This window comes from Caretta caretta, chromosome 1, assembly GCF_965140235.1.
Source record: "Caretta caretta isolate rCarCar2 chromosome 1, rCarCar1.hap1, whole genome shotgun sequence".
Lineage (NCBI taxonomy): Eukaryota > Metazoa > Chordata > Testudines > Cheloniidae > Caretta > Caretta caretta.
This window is the reverse complement of record NC_134206.1, coordinates 183,148,232-183,173,235: the sequence shown is the minus strand read 5'-3', so window position 1 is coordinate 183,173,235 and position 25,004 is coordinate 183,148,232. Positions and strand designations below refer to the sequence as shown.

The 25,004-nt window shown below is 42.6% G+C and overlaps 1 long non-coding RNA gene across 1 annotated transcript; it reads right to left on the bottom strand.

The window, feature by feature from the left end:
• Nucleotides 1–16,528: 16,528 nt before the first annotated feature.
• Nucleotides 16,529–24,564, bottom strand: LOC142068520 (uncharacterized). Its single transcript, XR_012664330.1, has 2 exons — nt 23,718–24,564; nt 16,529–19,005 (listed from the first exon to the last, which is right to left on the bottom strand). It is a non-coding gene; the product is annotated as an uncharacterized LOC142068520 (long non-coding RNA).
• Between the last annotated feature and the right edge of the window lie 440 nt (nt 24,565–25,004).

Sequence of the window (25,004 nt, the reverse complement as noted above, 5' to 3'; positions counted from 1 at the left end):
AACAAATATAACAGGGAAGAGCCCACTTAGAAACTTCTTTCCCCCCATAATCCCCCCAAGCCCTCCAGCCCCTTTCCTGGGGAAGGCTTGATAAAAATCCTCACCAATTTGCATAAATGAACACTGACACAAACCCTTGGATCTTAAGAACAAGGAAAAAGCAATCAGGTTCTTAAAAGAAGAATTTTAATAGAAGAAAAAGTAAAAGAATCACCTCTGTAAAATCAGGATGGTAAATACCTTACAGGGTAATCAGATTCAAAACATAGAGAATCCCTCTAGGCTAAACCTTAAGCTACAAAAAGACACAAAAACAGGAATATACGTTCCATTCAGCACAACTTATTTTATCAGCCATTTAAACAAAACAGAATCTAATGCATATCTAACTAGACTGCTTATTAACCCTTTACAGGAGTTCTAACCTGCATTCCTGCTCTGGTCCTGGCAATAACAACACATAGACAGAGAGAACCCTTTATTTCCCCCCAGCCCCCTCCAGCTTTGAAAGTATCTTGTCTCCTCATTGGTCATTTTGGTCAGGAGCCAGCGAGGTTGTCTTAGCTTCTTAACCCTTTATAGGTAAAAGGGTTTTTCTCCTCTGGCTAGGAGGGATTTAAAAGTGTTTACCCTTTCCTTTATATTTATGACACTCATGCTAGCAGCTGTGCTCAGGCAGATCCTCTGTTTATGCCGATCCCCTCTGTCTTAAGGACTATGCATGATCACAGGGATCAGCCCATGTGGGTCAGGCCCAGTTTTGTGAAATGTTTTGTGATTATTCATGGAGATATTAGGCAGGAATTTTTAAAGGAGCCAGGCCCCAAACCCCCTTGAACTTTATGTGAAATCCCAGGCTCACTTATTATTCCTATACTATGTAGTGGCAAGCAAATAGGTGTATACTACTATGCATATTTTCTGCTTTACTCTTCTATATATACACACCACTACTGTGTAGCGAACACTGGAGGATTCTGAAAGTACTAAGGCCAGGCTTCATAATCAGACTAGGAATTGACTAATGTTAACATGCAGAACAGCTTATGTTTGAAGATGACACCAATTTCCTGTTGTCTAAAATAATGCTTCACTGATGCCCAAAAATAAATTCAAAGCTGGTTATATCTATCTAGTAGAAGCTGCATTGTGGGTAGGGAAGGGGTTGTTCTAAATTATATCAATCGTTAAGTCCAGAGACAAAGTAATTGATATACAAGTATAAAAAATATAAAATGAGTCACACAGCATTCTGACAGCTGAAGAAAGTGATGAGGAAATGGAATCCATTACCCTGCAGGGGTCTGAATTTGAGATTCTAGCTCAGTACTTCATTCTTGAGCTAGCAGAGGCCGCATTGTGGAGGTGCAAACTCAGCCATAGGATGGAGAGAGGTGCTGTGATGCTCTGAGCCCTTTGGCCAATGCAAAAGGAGCTCTGGTGGAGCTAAAGGAAATGTTAAGAGTTTCAGAACTCTGAGAACAGAATAGAAGATTGCTACAGGAGGAAAAGGTAAGCTTAGCTATAATTGGTAACAAAGTATATACAGAGGGTGCACCAGGGATATTTTTATTTGAATCAGGCATAGGTTGTTTGCTTATGGAGACCAAATGCAAGCCCTTCTACCCTGCCTCCCCTGGAAAAAAAACAAAAATAACCAACCCAGAAACTTGAGAATGTGGTCTAAAACATTGTTTAAGATAATGTCTTATGAGATACAAACTTTAGCCTAAACAGACATCTCTGAACTAAAGAAATTAGTTGTCTCTGAATGGAAATTTCAGTGTCTAATTTTGTTTTCCTAGTAACATAGTTACTACAGAACATTAAAACACAATTATAGCTGTAAAAATCTTTTCCCGCAAAAGGAAGTAGTAACAAATGTATAATTTAGGATATATGTCTTCCTTTCTATTAGTTTATAAGCTAGTTGAGCATGCAGATCTATATACATTAAGATGGCAAACCTTTTTAAAAATGTAATAGACTAAACCTCAGTGATACACTCTGCCAAGTATAATATAGTGAGTATTGTCAAGCTTTCCCTTTGTCAGGATCTACATGCGAGAGAGAAATTCAAAATAAGGGACAAACTATAGCTAAAGAAAATGGTGTGGTTAATTTGATACTGTATAAAACTGCTTATTGTAACGAGAAAAATGCTTTCGTACATTCCAAGGCCAGAAGGGACCATCTCGTCTGACTTCCTGTATAACACAGACCATAGAACTTCCCCAAAATAATTCCTAGAGCATATTTTTTAGAAAAAATAAATCCAATCTAGATTTTAAAAAGGTCAGTGATGGAGAATCCACTGTGACCCTTGATAAATTGTTCCAGTGATTACTCTATTAAAATTTTATGCTGTATTTCCAATCAGAATTTGTCTAGCTTCAGCTTTCAGCCTTTGGATCCTGATATATCTTTCTCTGCTAGATTGAAGGCCCACTATTAAATATTGGTCTCCTGTGTAGGTACTAATTGACTGTAATCAAGTCCCACACCTTAACCTTTTCTTCGTTAAGCTAAATAGATTTAGCTCTTTAAATCCAAAGTAAAGCAGGTTTTCTAATCCTTTAATCATTATTGTGTCTCTTCTCTGATCCCTCTCTAATTTTAACATTCTTCTTGAATTGTGGTACCAGAACTGGACACAATATTCCAGCAGTAGTCACACAAGTGTCAAATACAGAGGTAAAATAACCCCTCTACTCCTACTCAGATTCCCCTGTTTTTCCATCCCAGGATCATTTTAGCCCTCATGGCTACAGCACCATAGCGGGAGTTCACGTTCAGCCGATTATCCACCATAACCTCCAAATCTATTTCAGAGACACTACTTCCCTGGATAGAGACCCTCATCCTATAAGTATGACCCATATTCTTTGTTCTTAGATGAATACATTTACATCTAGCCAATTTAGAATTCATATTGTTGCTAGCGTCCAGTTCACCAAGCAATCCAGATCGCCCTTTACTAGTGACTTGTCCTCTTCATTAATTTACCACTTCTCCAATTTCTGGGTCATGTGCAAACTTTATAAGTGATGATTTTATGTTTTCTTCTTTGAAAGACTTTCAGTGATAATCAGTGAAATACAGGGTGAAATCCTGGCCCTATTGAAGTCTTGGGAGTGTTGCTATTGATTTCACCTGTAGAGTTTAAAGTACTTTTCTGCTCTGAACTATGACTGTAAAAATAGCATTGTGAGGGTCTCTCTTAATTCCAGACCAAATGTGCTCAGTGAACCACAAGCATATGTTTCTTCTAGCTACCAGACCTAATCAAGCCTCTTTAAAGTGTCAAGTTGAACACACAAGTATTGAGGCCCTCAAAAATCACTTTTAAAAATATTGGTCTTTGGTTTTATTCATACCTCGTTTATATTAGAAATATTTGCACTTGAATAGGAACCAGTCATGTTAGTATAACTCTATTATTGCCACTAAAATACTGTGTCTTCATAGTTTTTGTTCTTAGTGATTTGCATAAATATCTCCAAACTGACTCTCTAAAAGATGTTTCCTCCACAAAACACAAGTTTCCAGTGGCATGAAGAAAAGTGGGTCAAATGGATCACATATCATTAGAAAAGAAGCAGCTTGATTTTTAACAAGGCTATTCATCTGGTCACCACACCTTCACTGACTGAATGCTTGCACTGGCCTTAGATCTTTTAAATTGTTTTCCACAGTCTGCCCATCAAGTACAAAATTTTATACAATATGATTGAACAATGCAACAAAGCATTAAAGCAATGTGATACCATAATTTCACTGTACCATGCCCGTTCCACTGCCATTATTACTTTGGAGATAAGAAAAGGCTGTTACAGAGTAAGTTACACATCAATTATTTGTTAAAGAAATTTTAAGTTTTCTGAGAGTGAGATCGAAAGAGCAGGCTACAGCTTAAAACTGTCACTGCCAGTAATGATATTCAAGGGACTAGAGAAAGAAGCTTTTATTTTTAAACAAAACAAAACCCTGTAGGCAGTCCCAGGCACGTAACCTATTACTTATCTACTTGTCCATCTACCTTTTGTTGTAAGAATATTTTTCACAGTATGAATATCTTAAGACCTTCATAGATACTTACTGTAGATTGTCAAATTGCTGTTACTTAAAAAAAACACAAATGTGATAGCAGTTCATAATGGGAGCACTGCTGTCTCAATCACAGTACAGCAACCACTGTGCGGCACAAAAGAGGTGAGGCAGATATGCACAGCAATTATTTCAGCTTTAACGATAATAAACTGTTGGGCAATTTGGTAGCTCCGTGTGCAGACAGAAATCTGGTTTTATAATGTCCTCCTATGAGCGTTGGGAGCTGAACACAAATGCTAGGCACCGAGTGCAAAGGTACACAAAGTATTTATTTACTTAAACGCCTGAAGGGAAAAATCTTGGACATCTTTCTGTAATCTGCGTTTCTATAGTAAATGTGAATGTGGTATTTTCATCTCATTTGCACTCACATCCTCTTTTCATGTTTAGGGTCTCAGAAACCCAGCTCTACCACATAGATGCCCAGTCAAGGTTGCTTTTTCAGGGCAGACATTTTCATCTACTCTTTTATGGATTTCTTTCACCGTCTGTCATTGTTCCTTTCAGCTTCTAGACAGGCTGATAAAGCCTTGTCAAAGCTTAATGACTCCACATGACAAGTGAGCCTTTCCTTCTCTCCTTCTTATGCTTTATCGTAACTCCGGTCTTTACTCCTAGATTATTCTGCATTTATATTTGTGTATGAACTGATTTGGACACTTTTTATAGCAATTAAGTGAAAGGAAATTTCTTACCTTGCTTGTCCTTGTGTGTTTGTCTCTGTCTAATCAATTACTGTGTATTTTTGTTCATGTTAAAACAAACGGTTCTTCTGTGGAAATGCCTGGAAACATCTGAACATCAGTGTCTCCTTCAGACATGCAAACTAGGCATTTTGCTTACCCTTGCTTGACTTATATATGGTTTTACCCATTCCTGTATATTGTCTTTGAGTGCACTTTTTTTTTTGTTTCACCTACTCACTTTCAGATATCGCCACCTTCCACTGCATCTCGGAATCTCCATAATTCCTTTGGACAGTCCAAGAACTTTATTTTCTATGAATCTTATTTAAAAATCCTGGTTCACACCCAGACCCACTTACTACTTCCACTTCATATTGCAATTGCAAAATGGTAACAGAGCATAGTCTTTGATCTTCTCCATCGAAGTTAGTGGTGAAACTTACCAGGATCAGGCCACAGAACGCTAACTCCAAATGCCCCTTTCCTCTTATGAGTAAGAAGCTTATCCTTACATAGCAATCTCATAATTTTCTCTGGTATCCCTGGTTTGTTGTCGAAGCTCAAAGCTTTAATTCTAAGTGTGTACGGTGCCTAGTGCCATGGGGTCTTATACTTGAATAGGGCCTCAAGGCATCACTGCAGGAAAAATACATAACTTTTAAAACTGCATAGGCACATGCTTTATCAAACTCAGCTGAGGATTGTTTTGGTGTTTTGGGCTTCCAGAACTCATGCTTTCAGTATGGGAGTTTGAGGTCTCCTGTCACAGATGTATTGTTTGGTTGGTTTTCTAGTTTTCCTTGTTCTTTTAGTGCTGCAGGTAAAAGCAGGGTAGCTGATGGAGAAGAAGAGGGAAGTGTTAAACTTTTCAGATTTGAAGAGTTTTTCTTAGTACTAAAATTACTTTCCCCCAATGTTTCTAGAATATACAATAGAATAAGTTTCAGTCAAGGCAGAGTTTTAAAATGACATTAATTATTTTATAACTTGGAAGATAGAGATATAGGTATTTGCATAGGCAAAGGGAAAAAAAAACCTGGCATTGTCTGATATCAAAAGGCTTTCAATATTAAGCCCCAAGGGTGGGGACACAGAAAAATATTGCTAGAACATACATGGCACTATTCAGGTTATGCACCATTAATCCTGATAAAGACGCACAATATGGGAGGGTTGTGGGTTAACAGGAATAATGTGATGTTTGGTGGAGTTCTCCAGTAGATTAGTAACAGCTTGTAAAAGAATAAATTTGCCCAGATCACAGGAATCCATCTTCCTTTGTTTAAAAAAGTGGATTTTATTTTGCTGTCTTATTTTAAATTTATTGTTGAGATATAGCTTTGTTTAGATTTAGTAGAAGCAGTCGCAAACCTAATTGCAAAAAATGGGGCAACTGTTAATCCTCCTAGGAACATCAGGAACACAGTGGGAAAGTGTGCAGCATGTATGCCATTAATATAGATTGTGTGGCATGATGGGAAACTATACACAATCCATATTAATTGCTTGGGTTCTAATTATGCACAATGGCTGTAGGACTGCATATCAGCCTACTGCTAGTACAGAATGTCATGCATTTGCAAACAGACTTTGAAGAAAGCAGGTATTAACATGGCAGAGCAGCCCTTGTACTTCCGCATACCAGTCAGCTATCTGACTGCAGTGGGGACAAGACACCCTTTTTGGTAATTTTGTCTACTGAATTTTTGAGATGTTCTTTGCTGTTTAGTGTCTTGATATTCAATTGTTCCTCAACCGGCAAACAACTTCTTGAATGGACCTTGAATCAAGACAAGCCCTTACTGTTCAAGCCTAAGCAGCCAGGAACACACCATTCCACAAGACAGAGAAAAGAACTCCCTGGACTTGTGTTTCACACATGGCCCCTAGTGGGAGAAAAAACTGTCTTTGAGAATTTTCCGCATAGCCAACACTGTCCTGCCATCATCCATGTTGGTTTACAGGTTCCACTAATTACATTGCTACCAAATCTGTGTTGGAACTTTTAGAAAAACTGATTGGAAGAGCTACATGAAAATCATAGAAAAAGTGGTTTGTCAAATACCTGCAAACATAGTAAACTCTGACAGGTTCATCAATCTCCTTAAAGTGGCTGTGAAAAAGAACATCCTCTGTAGCTACAGGAAAGCCTACCCGCCCTGCTGGCTGGCAGGCAGAGGCACCCCTAAAGAAGTAAAGGAGAACAAGTAACCCTAAGGCTACAACCATACTCCTGGAATTGCTGAACTCCTGCTAGATGACAGTGATGGGCAAAAGATATGCAGAGCCTAGATTTCATCTACTCAAGCAGGAAAGCTGGCAGACTTCTCCATAATCTTTGTGTTGGAGAGGATTAGCGCCACTGATGCCTTATGTTTCGTCAGATGCCGCCACCACCACCACGCAAATGCTACTAGGCTCAAACAGATCATTATCACAAAAGCAATGTGAAGAAAGAGCTTCATGGCTCTCTACCAGACAGTGCAGCAACATCGAATCTAGCAAAGCCATTTACTAGAGAAGAGGACAAAGCCAGAACACTCAGCAAATATGGCAAGGCCCAGATGGCATCTTCCCAGAATTTCTGTAAAACCTAGCTTAACATAGTTGCAACTGGGTGATGCGCTGCTTTACCGATACATGCCATTGACTAAATGCCAAACATATGGCAACAGGCAAAGGTGTCTGCCTTCCCAAAACCAAGCAGCTAATTGCCGATATAATTACTATGCATAACACGCAAGCTCTTGGAAAGGATGCTACTCCAGAGACTTAAGTCCATCTTTGACAACTACAACCCTAAAGAGCAGTGCAAGCTCATACTGTGATGAAGCACTTGAGATTGGGTAATCGCACTGATGACCTAATTGAAGCAGGCTATCAAAGTGGACTCAAAACAGCAGCCTTTGTGGGCCTGTCCTCAGCATACAACACAGTTTGGCAGGACAGTCTGCTTCTGGATGTGTCAAAAATAGTGTGTTACAGAACAACACTGCACCTACTAATGGTTAAGCTTACCAATGGAAAGTTTCTCATGCAACAAATGGAGCAGACTAGCAGACTTTATTTAGCAAGCAACAGGCTCCCAAGTATCCATCTTGGCACCATCTCTCTTTAATATTTATTTCAACAACTTGCCATTTTCACCCAAGTGGAACACATTCTCACAGAAGACCTGAAAAAAAAAAAAAGAGGGAGTACTGCTAGTTATGGTGACTGGCTGAATTCTTTATTTTCTTGTTTTAAACAGCTGTCTACACTTTCCTCCAGAGCATCCAATACTCAAATAAGCACCTGAATGTCACATTCTACTCAGCCGTGAGGATAGTAATAAGTGGTTATCCTCTGTATACCAGTCACTGGAGGAAATGAGGCACAGGTTTTGCCAGTGTGTTTCACAGCTATTTGCTAGACAGTGGGGGAATGATGAGACTTCGGGAATCTTGGGTTCAATTCCAAGTTTTGGAAAGGAGTCTCCTCTGCTATTTACAGGCCTTCCTTTCACTGCCTACTCTGCCTCTATCTTCCTTTCTCCTCCTACTCCATGTACAACTTGTCTCCCTCCAACCCCCAGGCTATTCGCCCTTCTGTATTTCAGGCAAGCAGCATCCGCCTTCTCCTGGGCACCCGCGAGGGGAGAATTTAGAGCACAGGAGAGACAGCTGCTCTGCTGCAGTTCCTGTGCCCTTCTCCAAAAATGCCCCTGGCAGGTAGGAGGAACAATTGTAGGAAAACTCCTGCTCAGCTCCTGCAACCCTGGGCTGGAGCATGCTCATTAAAGACAAAAGCTTTGGAAAATGTAACTGCCAAACTTAACAAATCTCTACTGAGTATATGTGAAGGCCAAAATAGGCGGATTTTAATAGAGTTGGCAAAAGGCACATCCCCAATACCAGGCCAACCACCCATGATGAAGTTCAAATCACTGTTCCAAAGCATGGCAATACCACAGCTTCTTGATGAAACAATTGTGGATTTTTTTAACCTGGGCAAACAACGTATTTTTACTTAATCTTGTTTTAAGAAACGACTCAACTGTTTTCACTGAAACATTCCAAAAATTAAATAAGATTTCAGCCTGATGCAGACAGCGAACATGGAAAATTTCAGGCTAAACAACAAAAAGTTTCAAGCTAGAGTGGAAAGTGTTGGCTTACTTTGAATGCTGACACCTATAATACCTGCAGTCAGTGGGGTTGCACAGGTACAATTAAGGATAAATTTGGCCCATTGTGCAGCACACATTTACACAGCAAGAACTCCTTTGAACTTTCTGTTCACCATGTTTACTCTTAATTATTGACTTTATGGGATCTATATTGTTTCCTATATTTATAATATTTTTTTTCTAAATTTCAAGTAAAGTTTAAACAGTCTTAGCTGTAAATAGAAAGATATTCTGAACCTGATACAAAGCCCAGTGAGGACAGGTCAGAGTTTTTCTATTGATTTTCATGGGCCTTGGATCAGGCCCTACATGTTGTATTTATTTACATATATTTTAAGATGAAAAGCAGAGCAAAATGATACTGCTACTCCTGTATTTAGAAAGAGGGAGTCTGCAGATGTGGGGGGGGGAAATGGTTCTAAATGTCCTCTTTTGGAGAGGGTATAAAAACAGTCTTTGAAGCAGATAACAGTTTATTATTTTGGATTTAACTTTCTTGCTTTTCAACCTGAGATGCATAGCTGACGTACTATGGGGAAAAATGTATATTCAATACAGTCGCGTTTTGTAAAGATAGCGTTCATGTTAAAAGATCATTTTTTCCATTGAGCTATTCCAGAAGTACAAGTACAGTTCTTTGGAAAATTGAAATTACCTGCTATAATACATTTAAACATTTAGGACTCAGTTGTGTTCTTTGATATGCAGGTGCATGCTGCTGTCTGTTGAGTTAAAAACCAGACACCGTGCACCTGTGTAACTACACTTGCTGATTTTTTTAAAATTTGTTTTTTAAACCAGATTCTCAGTGATTTATGGTCATACAGAATATCAGAGGAAAGGATCAAGACATTAATTGCAGACTCCTTACCAGTCTTTTGTATGGGATTATCTACACATGAAACTATTCAGAAATAGCTAATCCTGAATAATTCTCTTCTTCCGTGTGTGAATGCTCTTCTTCCAGAATAAGAGCACCTTGCTCCTGTTATGTTTAATCCAAGTGATGGGTACACAAGCGAAGTGGTTTAAGGCAAAGAACAAGGCAGCGGGTTAAGCTAAACAATCCACCTCAGTAAAACAAATAGGGGCAAGATGCTTTTATCCTGGAATAAAAATGTTCACACATGGAGCTAATCAGGATTAGCTGTTCCTGAAGAACTGCATGTCTAGATAAATCCTCTTTGATAACTCCTATGCACACCAATAGAATATGCCTGCCCTTAAAAAAAAGTTTGTTCAGTTTAAAAACAAAACTCCGCAGTGGTAAAAAAAGATCTTTTACTGTGCATATTGATACTAAATATCTAGGCTGACAATCCTCAACTGATGTAAATCCGTATAGCTCTATTGATTTAAGATCATGCTTAAATGCTTTGTTGAGTCTGTACCTAGAATTGCTTAGGTGACTAAATAACTTGTTTTCCTTAATTTTGATGAAGCTAGACTTTTAGCTTCTCCTTTCTCTCTTTTTAAAGTTTCATAAATTAACTTGCACTGAGAGATAAATAAAAGGAGTACATGAATGTGACTATTAAAAATTCTGAAGTTATGAAATTTAGTACAACAAACTTTAGCTATGGAGGCTAAGTTTCTTTCTGGTTAAGCATTGTGTAATTCATCTTGTTAATATTTTCCCTTTTTGTTGTATTTTGTATAATTGGCCTTAATTATTGGCCAGATTTTTTTGAATGTTTGTTAGTGAATTGTGAGCTACAGAATTACTTGATCCTTTTAAATGGCCTGATCTAAAGCCCATTGAAGGATGCGGGAGAGAGAGACATTTACAGTTTATAACTTATCACACAGTGTTGGACTGCTTGGCTTTCTGGAAGCTTCTGCCTACTTTTTTCATCATTTTTTATTTTAAAAGCATATTCTTCACCCCAAACAGTGAATTTTTTTTTGGTCAGTTTTAAAAGAAAATCTCTGTAAGTTGCTAAAAATGTCTGTTGTAATTTAATGGGAACACTTTCAATTTTACTTCTGAGAAAGCTTGAGTCTCATTGAGAAAATATCAGAGCTGAGATGAGTATAATATGACAACTCAGAATTTTTGTTTTAATTATACTATGTACAGTTTTATCCTCCAGAATGTAATATCTATTTATAGAAAAAATATTTCAAAGTGGAATAACATAACGTGAATGTATGTAATAGATGACATTTTTCATTACTTGAGTTCTACTTCCCAAATACAAAAAAAGTTTAAGTTCTTCTTGACATAGAATTTTTGCAAGCAGTATTTATCATAATGTGAAAGGGGGTTGAACTTTTATTTAGCGAGGCTTTTCACTATTAAATTAGACAGGCTGCAAGATAAATGTGGTTTTTCCACTCCAATTTAAGCCCAATTCTGAAGAAAAAAAAACAACAAAACACTTAAACATCTTAACCTTAAGTTCTTTGCTGGCCATACCCTAATAGACCCATTTATGTTCTTTGATAACACTTAACACTTATATACTGAAGCACTTTCGGTCTTCAAATCACTTTACAGAACATTAACTAAATAATAATTTTAAAAATCACCTGTTCATATCTCCTATTTGCTTATTGTAGTCCCTATGACCATGCCCTGGGGATTTTTTTTTCCAGACTGAACAACTCAAATACTTTGAGGTATTGACCGTTGTAATGTCCTTATCTAGTCAAGCCAAATTTGTCTATACATTATCTGATACCTAATTAACCAGATGCACAGCAAGAAATCTTGTCCAAGAAGAGTGTGCTAGAAGGGAAAGAAATCCGCCATCTTCAGGAATGTGCAGACAACAGAGATTTTAATGTTGGAGAGTAGAACATATTTAGAATATGTACAGGGAAAGAAAATCTGACGTATTTCCAGTAATTTGGACAATATATATATATTTTCAGATTGTCCAGGTACAGTGCATCAAGTGTAGGAAAAGCCCACTATGTCAGTTTTTTAAAGTTATGGAATATTTTGTACACTAATTTGCCAGGAGAGCCATTTCCGATTGTGTCTTATGTTCCGAAAATCTCGTGCTTCGGGGCTTCAGCCATCAGCGGTCAGTATGGATTGTTTTTTTTTTACTCTGATGTATTCTGTTTTTGTTTTTCTTCTTTCTTTGATGCCTCAGAGATGATGACCATGGCTGGAGATGGGAAGGGCCAGTGCTCTGAGGTGGTACTAAGAATTCTCTTTTTCAGGTGCTTGGCTGGCTGGTTCTTGCTCACTTGCTTAGGGTCTAACTGACCACCATATTTCCAGAAAGAATGGATGAAATGCTTTACAAAGTAAAGCTCAATGTATAACTATAGTATAACTGTTTTATATTTAGTGTCTTTTATATTACATGTAAGAGAATTGTGGCTATTTTGTAACTTGCTTTCCAGTATTTAGCTACTGCATAGGATTTTTTGATAATTCCATTTGACAGAAATGAGACAATCTTGGTCAGTGAACTAGAGACCATCCTTTCTTCACCATTCTGCATTCAAAACAAGTAAGCACCTGAAAAGCTCCTGCAGCCAGGCTGGGCCTTCACTTACTCAGGTTACCTTTTGTGTAATTATACTAATCCCAACCCAGGTCTTTAGATGACCAAGGATAGCTTTATTCACTTCAGAGAAGGGAAACTATCATGTACTCTACAGTGCCTTCTGTTGTAATGTACTGGAGAGCTGTGTCCTATTTACTTAAGCCCATTGCAGAATCTTCTACATTTCTGTTATTATAACATCTTTGTTACCAAAAAGAATTTTATGCACAATGTACTTTACTTATTATACACTTGTATTTTTTAGGAGAGTGGCTATTAGATTACATGTTATTTACAACTTGCATATACCAAATATCAATAATCAGAATGAACCTCATTTTCCTCTTTCCTCATTGTACTGGAGTGGGCAAGCAAATGGGCTTAATTGTATTTTCATCTGAGCTACTAGAAACTGTGCCAGATTGTTAGACATGGAAGACTGCTTAATACCAGTTTGGTCCCCAACAGGGGTCTCTGAAGACCTGGTTGCCAGGAAACACAGAGCCAAAGGTACCTCTACAGGCAGTAACAGAGGATGGTTGTTTTCTGTGGAACTCTCCAGATCTTTAATTGCTCATAGAAGTCAACGATAGTCTGCTTATCTATTCTCATCTATGCAGCCTTTGCTTGTTTTTCCCCCCTTTTTATTCTTTCAGCTACATGAAGCATTTGTACTGCTCTGCTGGGCACTTTATAATCAATTCCCTTATTTCTATTGTCCTGCAATAATTTATGCAGTGTATCCAATTAATATGCACCCTATTAAAATATCTTAAAGTGAAACTGTTTCACTTACTTTGAACTTTTATTTGATATCCCAAGCTCATTTAAAATTGAATGAATCCTTCCCCCTTGATCAAGAGTAGATTCTTGCTGAAATTTGAATACTCTATACTGGAGCAATCCACAGATTTTTTTTTTTGACAGCTTGAGTACATTTCCAGATGGTGTGTAATCACCATTCCTTTTTAAATCTGTTTTTATAATGGTGATAATTAAGAATTATTTTGTAGGACTGAATAGATGATAGACACAAATTGCAAATTGGTCAAGAAAGTGGTTGGCAACAAAGGTGTGAGCTAAAATCTATTTTAGTAGGACAGGAACAGAGTCATATGCTACCTGTAGCTGAAACAGAAAAATGCTAATTAGTTGCTTTTGCGGGCAGAATAATTCTGATCTGTTTTCACAGAGCAAAATCATTATTTGGTGGTCTGGTAAAACATTCATCAAATAAAGTTCAGCATCTGTGAAATGCTATTTTCACCAGTAAAATGACTCTTTTTGCATAATATCGAGTACTATACAGGCAAAATATAAATCTCAAAGTATCAAAAAGCTATAGTCAAAGCCTTTTGGAAATATAATACATTATATACACTCAATTCATTTTACAAGAAAAGTGCTTGAACCTTCTCTGTTTTTCCCAGGCTTTCTAAATATTGATGCCAAACATCATATTTATTCAATCAGACTCATAGTTATTAATTATAGAGCTGTAATTAAGTTTTGTATTTAATTACACAATGTTAATTTCATGTACTTAACTAAATAAAGTAGTGAACTTTTTTGTATGCAAATAGCTGTTATAACAAAATAACCACTCCAAACTATAGTTGTCAGTTTCATCTGAAACTATCATGATTTTACAACATGGTACCCATTCAAAATTTATTAACAGACATAAAAGTACGTCTATGTTGCTGACTCTACATGTGTCCAGGGGCGCTATTGTGCACAACCCCCTCTATTGTCCACACTCAAACCCCTCAAGTATGTATCATGGGAAAAGTAGATGCTGAGATTCTTAGGTCCCTTGGGAACTGTGGGTATGTGCTCAAATGAGTTGTGGCCCGCTTCCATACCTGCCCCACTTTCAGTGTGGATCTGGTGAAGTGGCGGGTACTAGGCCTCCAGACCTGAATAATCCTCCACTCCCATTCCCACAATTCTCTGTGTCCATATCTTCCTGCCCTATATCAATAAAGTTCCCACCCTCCCCTGTGTGCCCCAGTAGTAGCATGCTGCAGTCTCCAAAGTTCACTAGGTTGAGTCTTGTAGTCTGCAGCACTTGCTACCACAGCTGAAGGTGGTGACAGCTCAGCTCGCTAGTCTATGGAGGATTCTAGAATTTAAATAAATATCTGAGTGGACTACAGTCAGCTGCACCATTGTACACAAAGCAGAACGTCTAGACAGCTGGCAAAGATGGGCATTAAGTGCACCGCTGTTCAGTGCTGGGAACAAATGAAACACCTAAAGCAGCAGTACAGGAAGTTTCATCCTCGAACAGGCTGGGATTGCACCTGCCACATGCCCTTTTTACACTGAACTGGACCAAGTGCTCTCAAGGGCCCCCAATACTGAGTTTACTGTGGCTCACGATGCCCTGCTGAATGCTGCTGGGCTTATTATCATATGGACTGTGAGAGTGATGGCGCAGCTGGGAACAATGTAGATCCCACAGAAGACCCAGAAGTGATTCTGCACTTATTTGTGGAGGAACAGGTTGCACAAGACATGGTTGAAAACCCAGAATATGGACCAGTCCCTGGCCAGGGACTGGAAGCCCAGGTGGTAAGCTACCCTGACAAAACAAAGAAAAGCCCCACATTTTTTATAGTGGCAAGTTTTTGCTATTAAAACTACGGTCATTGGAAGGTATGTGCAAATAATTTTCTTCCATGAATAACATGCCACACATTCCTCTATGTTTGTGTTTATATGAGGTATAGTGCAGAAGCCACACTACTGACACACACCATCCCCATCTCCCCTTCCACTTTCCCTCCAACAGCCACCTTTTGCTTCAACTGACTCCAAATGGATCTTGATCAAAGAAAATTTCTTAAATACTAACTTCCCTATGTTCTGAAGAACTATGAGTACAGGGTATGAGTATGTTTTGCTGTGCAGAGCACATTGATTAGAAATTTGGAAAAGTATAATTCAGTATTCCTCTGTATCAGTTCATTTCACTGTCAGCAGGTAGACAATCAAAGTATTGGAGATGTGTGTGTGCAAGGAAGGTGTGGTCCAATCTCTGGTTGGATCACAGCTCTGGTCAGCATAGACTTATAGTCAGTTGTCAGCGAGGTTTTTGTTGCAGGCTATGGAGTTTAGAAGGTTAGGGAGGTTGCAGTTTATGTCTGTCCGTCTCTATTTTAAGTCTGGCAGGCAGGCAAGGTGGTGGAGACACACAGAGTGGGTGAGGTCGGTCTGATTTTCAATGGATTCAAAGTTCTGGTCAGCATAGCTTCATGGTACTTTGTCAATAAGGATTGTAATACAGTCTACAATCTTTAAAAAGTTAGTGAAGTTACAGTCTTTGCCCTTCTTTCTCCTTTTCATACCTGGCAGGCAGGCAAGCACCCAGGCAAGGTTTGCAGGGACATCAGGGTGGGGGAGAATCTTATTCTTGTTAGCTTATTCGAACATATTTCTCATGCAACTTGAATTCTAGATGGTCTTTGAGGCTTACTGGGATTGCAAAACTGGGCCACCTTGGTGACTCACCAAACACCTCTATTCATTGACACATTGTCTGGTGACCATTCACTTAAAAATCTCTTTGGGATAGCTCAGGGATCGGCAACCTTTGGCATGTGGCCTGTTAGGGTAAGCCCCGTGGTGGGCCAGGCAGGTTTGTTTACCTGCCGCCTCCACAGGTTTGGCCGATCGCAGCTCCCACTGGCCTCAGTTCGTCACTCCAGGCCAATGGGGGCTGTGGGAAGTGGTGACCAGCACATCCCTCAGCCAGTGCTGCTTCCTGCAGCCACCATTGGCCTGGAGCGGTGAACCGCAGCCAGTGGGATCTATGATCGGCTGAACCTGCGGATGCAGCAGGTAAACTAACCAGCCCAGCCCACCAGGGGGCTTACCCTGAAATGCTGCATGCCAAAGGTTGTCGATCCCTGGCAAAGATTAATGTATCCCTGCCACTGCACTGAAAAGCTACATCTTCTTTCCTGTTGCCGGCACCCAGTGCCGAGAGGCTGAACAACAGCTTGAGTTGGTTCGTTACCCGGTGTGCTGCACCCAATAATCACAACGGGGTGGAGAAACAGAAAAGTTTATTTGCAGCTGCAAAAAGGTACAAGGAGAATAAAATCTCAAATCCTGCACACAGAGCAGGAAGTTACACAGGTTTTTATACATCCTTTTTCCCAGCATACTTATCCAATAGCAAGCTGCCCCAAGTATCCATATAGCCAGCCAATCCAGTTCCCAGCTAGTTCCCTGATTCTCTGTATCATTTGTTAAACTATACATAAAGCTGCTTTATTCAGCATTGTTCTTCCATATCTGCCCTGTTTGGCCTTGCTTAGTTTCAGGCAGTCTGACTCTGCAGCATATTGTTGCAGATCCTCAGCATAACTGCTGTGTGTGCCTCCAGGCGGGGGGGGCAAGGACACTTGGGCCTAGTACGCAGAGCTGCTGCGAGTGCCTCCAGGCGGGAGGGGGGCCAAGGACACCTGGGCCTAGTGCGAGGGGGCTTCATCGACACTTGTGGTCTTCCATCCCCTCGAGTTACCTAGTGGCCATGCCCCAGTGTCCCCACCAACTCCCCCCTTTGAGAACACTCAACAACCTTGGCTCTGAGTTTTCTCACTTGGGCTACTTATTTCTTTACAATAGGACTTTGCATAAGCACTTTGTGATAGCCCTGAAGAGAATGACTTATTAACTTTTGCAAAAGGGCCCTGACACATGATACTGCACAGCATAATTCCAGTAATACAAGCAATACAGGAAAGAGAATTTTCAATAGCAGGCTAAATAAACCACCAAGCCAAGACGACAAATCCCAGCCTGAAAACAAGGTTTGCAACCAATCATTCTCTGGGGCAGTATAGGCAACCTGTGCTCCGCCTCGGGCATGGGCCTCAGCCTGTACCACCTTTTCATAGATCTCATAACTGCTATCATTTACATATACGGAACATCGGGGCCCGACGAGGGCACAAACCCCTCCTTGGGATGCCAAGAGATAGTCCAAAGCCAGCCTGTTTTGGAGGGAAAACGTCCTGAGCTGCTGTAGCTCTTTATTTAATGTTTTTACTGCTGATCCTAAATCACTAACCGAGTCCTCTGACTCTAAGGCCACCTTCTCAAGTACCATCTGCAGCCTTATAGTATAGCGGCCTATGCATGCCATGGCTGGCCCGGTAAACAGTGGCGCTATTCCCAGTACAGAGCACCCTACAAGCTTCTCGGTTGTGAGGGGATTCTTCATATTCCCCTCCAATGCCTTAGTCAGTCGCTGCAGGGTCTTTTCTCGTGACTCAACAGAGGTGTCTCGGGCATTTCTAATCTTTCCTTTGGGCAGTGTGGCAGTTATGGAAAGATGAGGAACTCCATGAGCTATATAACAGCTACCTGTCCAGTTGGCTGGCAGCACCTTGTAAGCCTTTCGGCCACATACAAAATAGTGACCCTATAGGGCCCAGTAAGGACTGTTTCTTAAGGGGATTCCTGGGATATTTAAGGCTGCTTTTCCAAACAGTTCATATGCCCCTGGGGGGCATCCCATCCTCCTGATTGGGTACAAGTGGGGGCATTTCTAATTGTGCTGTTCAAATTACACTCGCCATAGGGACCACTACAAACCCACCATTGGCTTGCTACATTGGAGATGTTAACTGGACGGCAAGTTACATTTCAAACCCCTTTTTTGTGGTAAGATTATTTGTAAGAGTTTCCCTAAAAGGGGAGGAACGATTACACCCACACTGTTGGCCTCCCCTTTTGGTCTTTATCCAATACCCATCAGCCCACTGTGTAATAACACAGGAGCTCTTTCCCACAGGACGCCCATAGTGATCAGATTGGTTTCGGGTAAAACATAACACTCCCTCAGTGAGTACTGCAACTGAATACTCCTGATCCTGATAGGTGGCCTGCTGTAAAGAGGTCTTGTTCCAGAACGGTGAGTCCGTTCTTTCCTGCTCTTTGGTTGTGGCTAATTCTGCTAGGGTCAAGGGCAGCATGTCAAGGGGCATTCCTGTTTTGGTGGATAGTGGAGTTGGAGCATATACCCAGCAATCAGTTTGGTTTGTTAAAGTAGCAACATGGTGCGCAAGCAAAACAAAGGAGTTATGCTCCCGATATGCACAGTTTGGAAATACCAATACAGAGAATAACAATGTTACCCAATTAATTATCACCAGAGTCTTCCCAACCCAGGGCCTCCAGTACCTGCGTGGGCCCATTTTAGCATTAAAGTGCCCGCTATTTGTGTCTTTTAAACAGTAGCTTTAGCCCGAGATCGTCACTAGATGAGGAGTCAGCAGGTTGGACGGTCCACTGTTCTGCTAACGAGGGGGCGGGTACTGCCTTCAGATGAGAGTGATGGATCCAGTTCTTGTGTCCCTCGATCTTTGCCGCTGTATGGGAGATCAGCAGGACGGTATAGGGTCCTTTCCACTTTTCCTGGAGAGGCTCGTCTTTCCAGGTGCGAACAAGCACAGAGTCACCAGGCTGTAAGGCGTGGATGGGAGAGTCCAAGGGGAGAGGCTGGGAATCCTTGGTATACCTGTGAAGAGACAAGAGAACAGCAGACAGGGAACACATATACTAAGACAAAAAACCATTACCCAACTCCCATTCCCCTGACAGAACCGGGGTGCCATTCATAGGCCATGCCCTTACAAACATAATTTTAAAGGGACTGAGCCCTAATCTACCCTTTGGGAGAACACGGATACGGAGTAGGACGAGGGGCAAAGCATCAGGCCATCGCAGTGAGGTTTCTTGGCACACTTTTGAGAGATGCCGTTTAAGGGTCTGATTGGTACGCTCCACTACACCACTGGCTTGCGGTCTCCAGGGCGTATGGAGTTTCCAGGGGATCTGTAAGGCATGTGAGATGCTTTGAATGATTTTTGATGTGAAGTGTGTCCCGTTGTCAAATTCCATCCACAGGGGGAGTCCAAAGCGAGGAATGATCTCCTTAACAAACTTGAGGGCCACTGTTCTGGCAGTGCAGTTACGGCATGGGAAAGCTTCTGGCCATCCGCTGAACCGATCCACTATAACAAGGAGATATTTGAACTCTTGGGTCCGGGGAAACTCAGTAAAGTCTATTTGCCACACTTGTCCAGGGCCTGGAGTGGGTTCTAGGGCAGCTGGTGGCACAGGATGTCCCGGTCAGGGGTTATTCTTTTGGCAGACTAAGCAGTCCGCTTGTACTTGGGCAGCCAGGGGTCGGAGTCCGGAAGTGATAAAGTATTTTCCCATTAGCTGGATAAGTGCTTCCCTGCCAGCATGAGTGGTTTGATGTAGTTTCTGCAGCACTGGCCGGATTAGGCCCTTTGATAAGAGGACCTTCCCTTCTGGGGAATGGAGCCATCCCTCCTTTTCCCAGAGACCGAGTTTGTCAGTTAGCTGTCTCTCCTCCCCAGAGTACTGAGGGGTTGGAAGTTCCCCTACTGATGGGATAAGGGCATGCATATGGGCGTTCTCAGCCTGAGGGGATGGCAGGGTGGCAGCATGCTTAGCCTCTCTATCTGCCCGGGCGTTACCTCTGGCCACATCTTGATCTTCCCTTTGATGGGCTTTACAGTGTACCACTGCCACTTCCGAGAGAAGTTGTACGGCTTCTAGGAGCTGGAGGATTTGGGGCCCGTACTTGACTGGGGAGCCTTGGGCTGTCAGCATTCCCCTTTGCTTCCATAGGCCAGCATGAGCATGCAGCACACCAAAAGCATACTTTGAATCAGTAAAAATGTTGACCCGCTTTTCTTTTGACAGTTCAAGTGCACGGGTCAGGGATATTAGTTCGGCAAGCTGGGCAGAGGTCCCAGCAGGCAAACCTTCAGCTTCCACAGTGTCATGGAGGGTCACAACAGCATAACCCGCCCTCCTTTGCCCATTTATTACAGTACTGCTACCATCAGTGTACCACTCATAATCTGCATTTGGGAGGGGTACATCCTTTAAATCCAGACGGCTGGAGTACTGGGCATCTATGATCTCTAAACAGTCATGTTTCTGTTCCTCTGTTTCTGGCAAGAGAGTGGCTGGGTTAAGGGAGGGGCAAGGCTGTAAGGTGACTTCAGAGTTCTCTAACAGCTTAGCCTGGTACCGAGCAATCCGAGCCTGGGTGAGCCAAAGCCCTCCCATTGCATCCAATAAGGCTCGGACCATATGGGGAGTATAGATTTGCATAACCCCTCCCAATGTTAGCTTCTCGGCATCCTCAAGCAATAGGGCAGTAGCTGCGACCGCCCGTAAACATGCCAGCCAACCCTTTGCAACCTGATCCAATTGCTTGGAAAAATAAGCCACGGGACGTCTCCATGCTCCTAACAGCTGTGTAAGCACTCCTAGGGCCACCCCCCTTCGTTCATGTACATACAACTGAAACGGCTTAGAGAGATCCAGCAGGCCCAGAGCCGGGGCTTCCATCAATTTTCTTTTCAGGATTTTAAATGCCCTGTCAGCCTCTGGGGTCCAATAGAAGGGGTCATGATCTGCTCCTTTTACACAGTCGTACAGGGGTTTAGCCCACAGTCCAAACTCTGGGATCCATATCCTGCAAAAGCCTGCCATACTCAGAAATGCCCTGAGCCGCTTACGGTTACTTGGGGTAGGAACTTGACAGATAGCTTCCTTTCTTTCGCTTGAAAGCTGACGCTCCCCTTGCCGTATGTGAAACCCGAGGTACCGTACCTCTGGGAGGGCAATTTGAGCCTTACTCCGTACTACCCGATATCCCCGGAGTCCAATAAAATTCAGGAGGCTCACGGTGGCTTTAAGTCAGGGTGTTTGGCCCACAGTGGCAATTAACAAATCATCTACATACTGCAGAAGGAGGGCCTTCTCATTATCCCACTCCTGTAGGTCCCTGGCCAGAGCCTGGCCAAAGAGGGTGGGGGAGTTTTTAAATCCCTGGGCCAACACTGTCCAGCAAAGTTGCTTTTTAACCCTTTTTTGGTCCTCCCACTCGAAGGAGAAGATCTCCTGTGACAGAGTGGCAACTGGGATGGTAAAGAAAGCATCTTTCAGATCAAGGACTGAAAAATGGGTATACTGTCCCCCTATAGAAGCCAATAAGGTGTATGGGTTAGGGACAAGAGGGTGCAGAGTCTTAACCCATTCATTGACTGCCCTTAGGTCCTGTACCAGCCGATATGTGCCATCAGGCTTCTGTACGGGTAGAATGGGAGTGTTCCAGGCTGAGTGACATTCCCGGAGAATACCATACATTAGGAATCGATCTTTAGTTTCCTGTAAACCTTCTCTGGCTTCCCTCTTGATTGGATACTGTTTTACTTGCACTGGGCCTTTCCCTGGTATGAGCTGAATAGTAATGGGGGTCTGGTGGGTGGCCTTTCCTGGAATTCCTGATGCCCACACGAGGGGGAACACCTGGTCTTCCCACGGGCTCCATTCTGGAGCTTGCATGGCTGAGGGCTCAACTGCAAGGGTCATGATCCATGCATTCTCAGGGCGTAAGGTAAGGGTTATTTCGTCCTCAGTAAAATGCAGGGTGGCACCGAGGCGACAAAGCAGATCCCGTCCCAGCAGAGGTGTTGGGCACTCAGGGAGGTATACCAGTTTGTGGGATATAGTCCTGTTTCCCAAAGCACATTCCGCTGGGGCATACACTGGGCACTTGGTGTCCCTGCCTGTGGCTCCCACCACAGTAAGGGAATCTGCTACTGGCAACTGAAGAGGCTGATTTACGGCAGTTCGGGCCACTCCAGAGTCCACTAAAAAATCTATTTCTGAGCTTCCCACCCGCATCTTTCCTCGGGGTTCCGGGGGTAGGGTGGTCCATCTCCCCTGACACCCCTATTCCTGCTCTGCCATCACCATCATAGGGGCACCCCCCTTTTCTTTCCTCTTTGGGCACTCATTTTTCCAGTGTCCCTCCTGTCGACACAGGGCACACTGGTTGCAACCCAGTTGTCTCTCCTGCGGGCCCGGACGGTCGCGTCCACGGCCCCTTCCTCCCCGGCCACTTCTCTTAGTGCCGGCCTGCACCGCTGTTACCATCAATCTCACTTGCTTTCTCTCCTTCTCTGTCTCTCTTAGACTATAAGCTCGGTTTGCAGTCTCTAAGATTTGTGCCATGGTCATACCCATTAAATCCTCCTTTTTTTGTAACTTTCTCTTAATATCAGGGGCTGCTCTGCTCGTAAAAATTCCCTTAATAATTGACTCAGTTGCCTGATCATCGGGGTCTGCATTAGTGTTCTGTCGAATGGTGTCCCGAATACGCTGTAGAAAGGCCCCTGGGCTTTCTTTTAAATCCTGCATTACTTCATATGGCTTTGCCCAATTATTATGTTGGACAGCCGAGTGACGGAGTCCATGTAAAAGCAACTCCTTATAGGAGGTTAAGGCGGGTCATATCCCCATGATCATTTGGATCCCACCTGGGGTCTGCTCGAGGGACTTGTGCATCTGGGTCAGGGACATTAATATGATCCCGGTCGTACCGTCTCTGTGCCTCTTCCCTTGCCTTGGACACAACCTGTTGTCTTTCAACCTCAGACAATAGGGTTCTCAGGAGGATGTTACAATCATCCCAGTCCGGCTTGTGACTACTGAGGCACCTCTCAAAGACTGATATAAACCTGCTTGGGTTGGTGGAAAACTCTCCTGCCTGTGCTTTGAAAGCAGCCAAATCCACAGGATTAAAGGGCACATGAGTATAAACCTGCATAGCCGTGGCAGTACGCCTGTCTGATCCAGACCGGGCGACTTTAGTTTCGGTGATTAAGGGGTATAGGCCAACCATTGGGGACTTACAAGGGGTGGGTGTAGGAGCCGAAGGGGACACCGGCTCTGCCATTACAGTGGGGGTGGGGTCTGGGGACTAACATTAGCTGCTACCTAACCAGTCGGAGTCAAATTGCAACTTTGCAGAATTACAGCTCTGTTTTATTTTTTTTAAAGCCATAAACGCTTGTGCATACAAATATTCATTCCATTTACCCATTCACTGACAAAACAAAACTAATTGGAGGATCGTGTTGTAATTAATTGACCCTCCTGGTGGTCACCACTCCTGGTCCTCTAGTTGATATTGAGGCCAGTCAACTGTACAGAATCGTTTTAATTGGCTCTTAGTCATCGGATCCGCACCAAATACCTTCCAGTTTGCTAGAATGCACTCTAGGGGTGTACACCGTGCCCTAACGCCTGAGCTCTGTCCCTGTCTCATACCTACAGGGTAACTCTGGGCGTCCCCAGGTTCCAACAGAGCATATAATCTGGATTTTAAAAGGTTCCTACCTTATCCAAGGGACCGGTTCTTCACCATGGCCTGCAGCTGCTCCTCCCCCATGTCTAAGGGACCGGTTCTTCACCGCCGTCCACAACTGCTTCTCCACTATATGAGTGCGTTGCACCGTTGTGCCCTCCGGGGTCGATCAAATCGTGTCTCCTCCGAGGCCCCCGATGAACTCACCGGTGCGCGCTGGGCGTCGGTTCTCGCCGCAATCCTCGACCTCCAGGAAGGGTCCGGGCAAGGCTAAATTGCAGCCTCGTCGCCCACCCAGGGACGCCAAAAGCTGTTGCCGGCACCCAGTGCCGAGAGGCTGAACAACAGCTTGAGTTGGTTCGTTACCCGGTGTGCTGCACCCAATAATCACAACGGGGTGGAGAAACAGAAAAGTTTATTTGCAGCTGCAAAAAGGTACAGGGAGAATAAAATCTCAAATCCTGCACACAGAGCAGGAAGTTACACAGGCTTTCATACATCCTTTTTTCCCAGCATACTTATCCAATAGCAAGCTGCCCCAAGTATCCATATAGCCAGCCAATCCAGTTCCCAGCTAGTTCCCTGATTCTCTGTATCATTTGTTAAACTATACATAAAGCTGCTTTATTCAGCATTGTTCTTCCATATCTGCCCTGTTTGGCCTTGCTTAGTTTCAGGCAGTCTGACTCTGCAGCATATTGTTGCAGATCCTCAGCATAACTGCTGTGTGTGCCTCCAGGCGGGGGGGCCAAGGACACTTGGGCCTAGTACGCAGAGCTGCTGCGAGTGCCTCCAGGCGGGAGGGGGGCCAAGGACACCTGGGCCTAGTGCGAGGGGGCTTCATCGACACTCGTGGTCTTCCATCCCCTCGAATTACCTAGTGGCCATGCCCCAGTGTCCCCAACATTCCCATTCATGTACTTGGAAGACAATTATATCCTCTATAGGTTGTCCAGCCTTAAAGAAAGGAAAGGAAGAACTGGTAATTTAGCCCAGCAGAGTTCCCCCATCCCAAAATCCATGTACGATGGTGAGATTAGTGAAAAATACTATAATATGTATTTCACCATTCCATTTGTTTAGTCATTGCACATTGAGAGCTATAGTCTTCTGAGAAGCCAGGAACAGAATGGAGAGACCATTAGATTCCATATATGTTTAAGAGTAGCAAAATGCGTCCTTCTGGTCACATGTAGTTTTATGTGGGAAGATATAACACAGGTATCACCTAGATTTTTCTTAAGTTATTTCATGTCATTTAAGTTATCCACCCCCCCACACACACACAATTTACCTGGTGAAAAAAAACCTATTGTGCA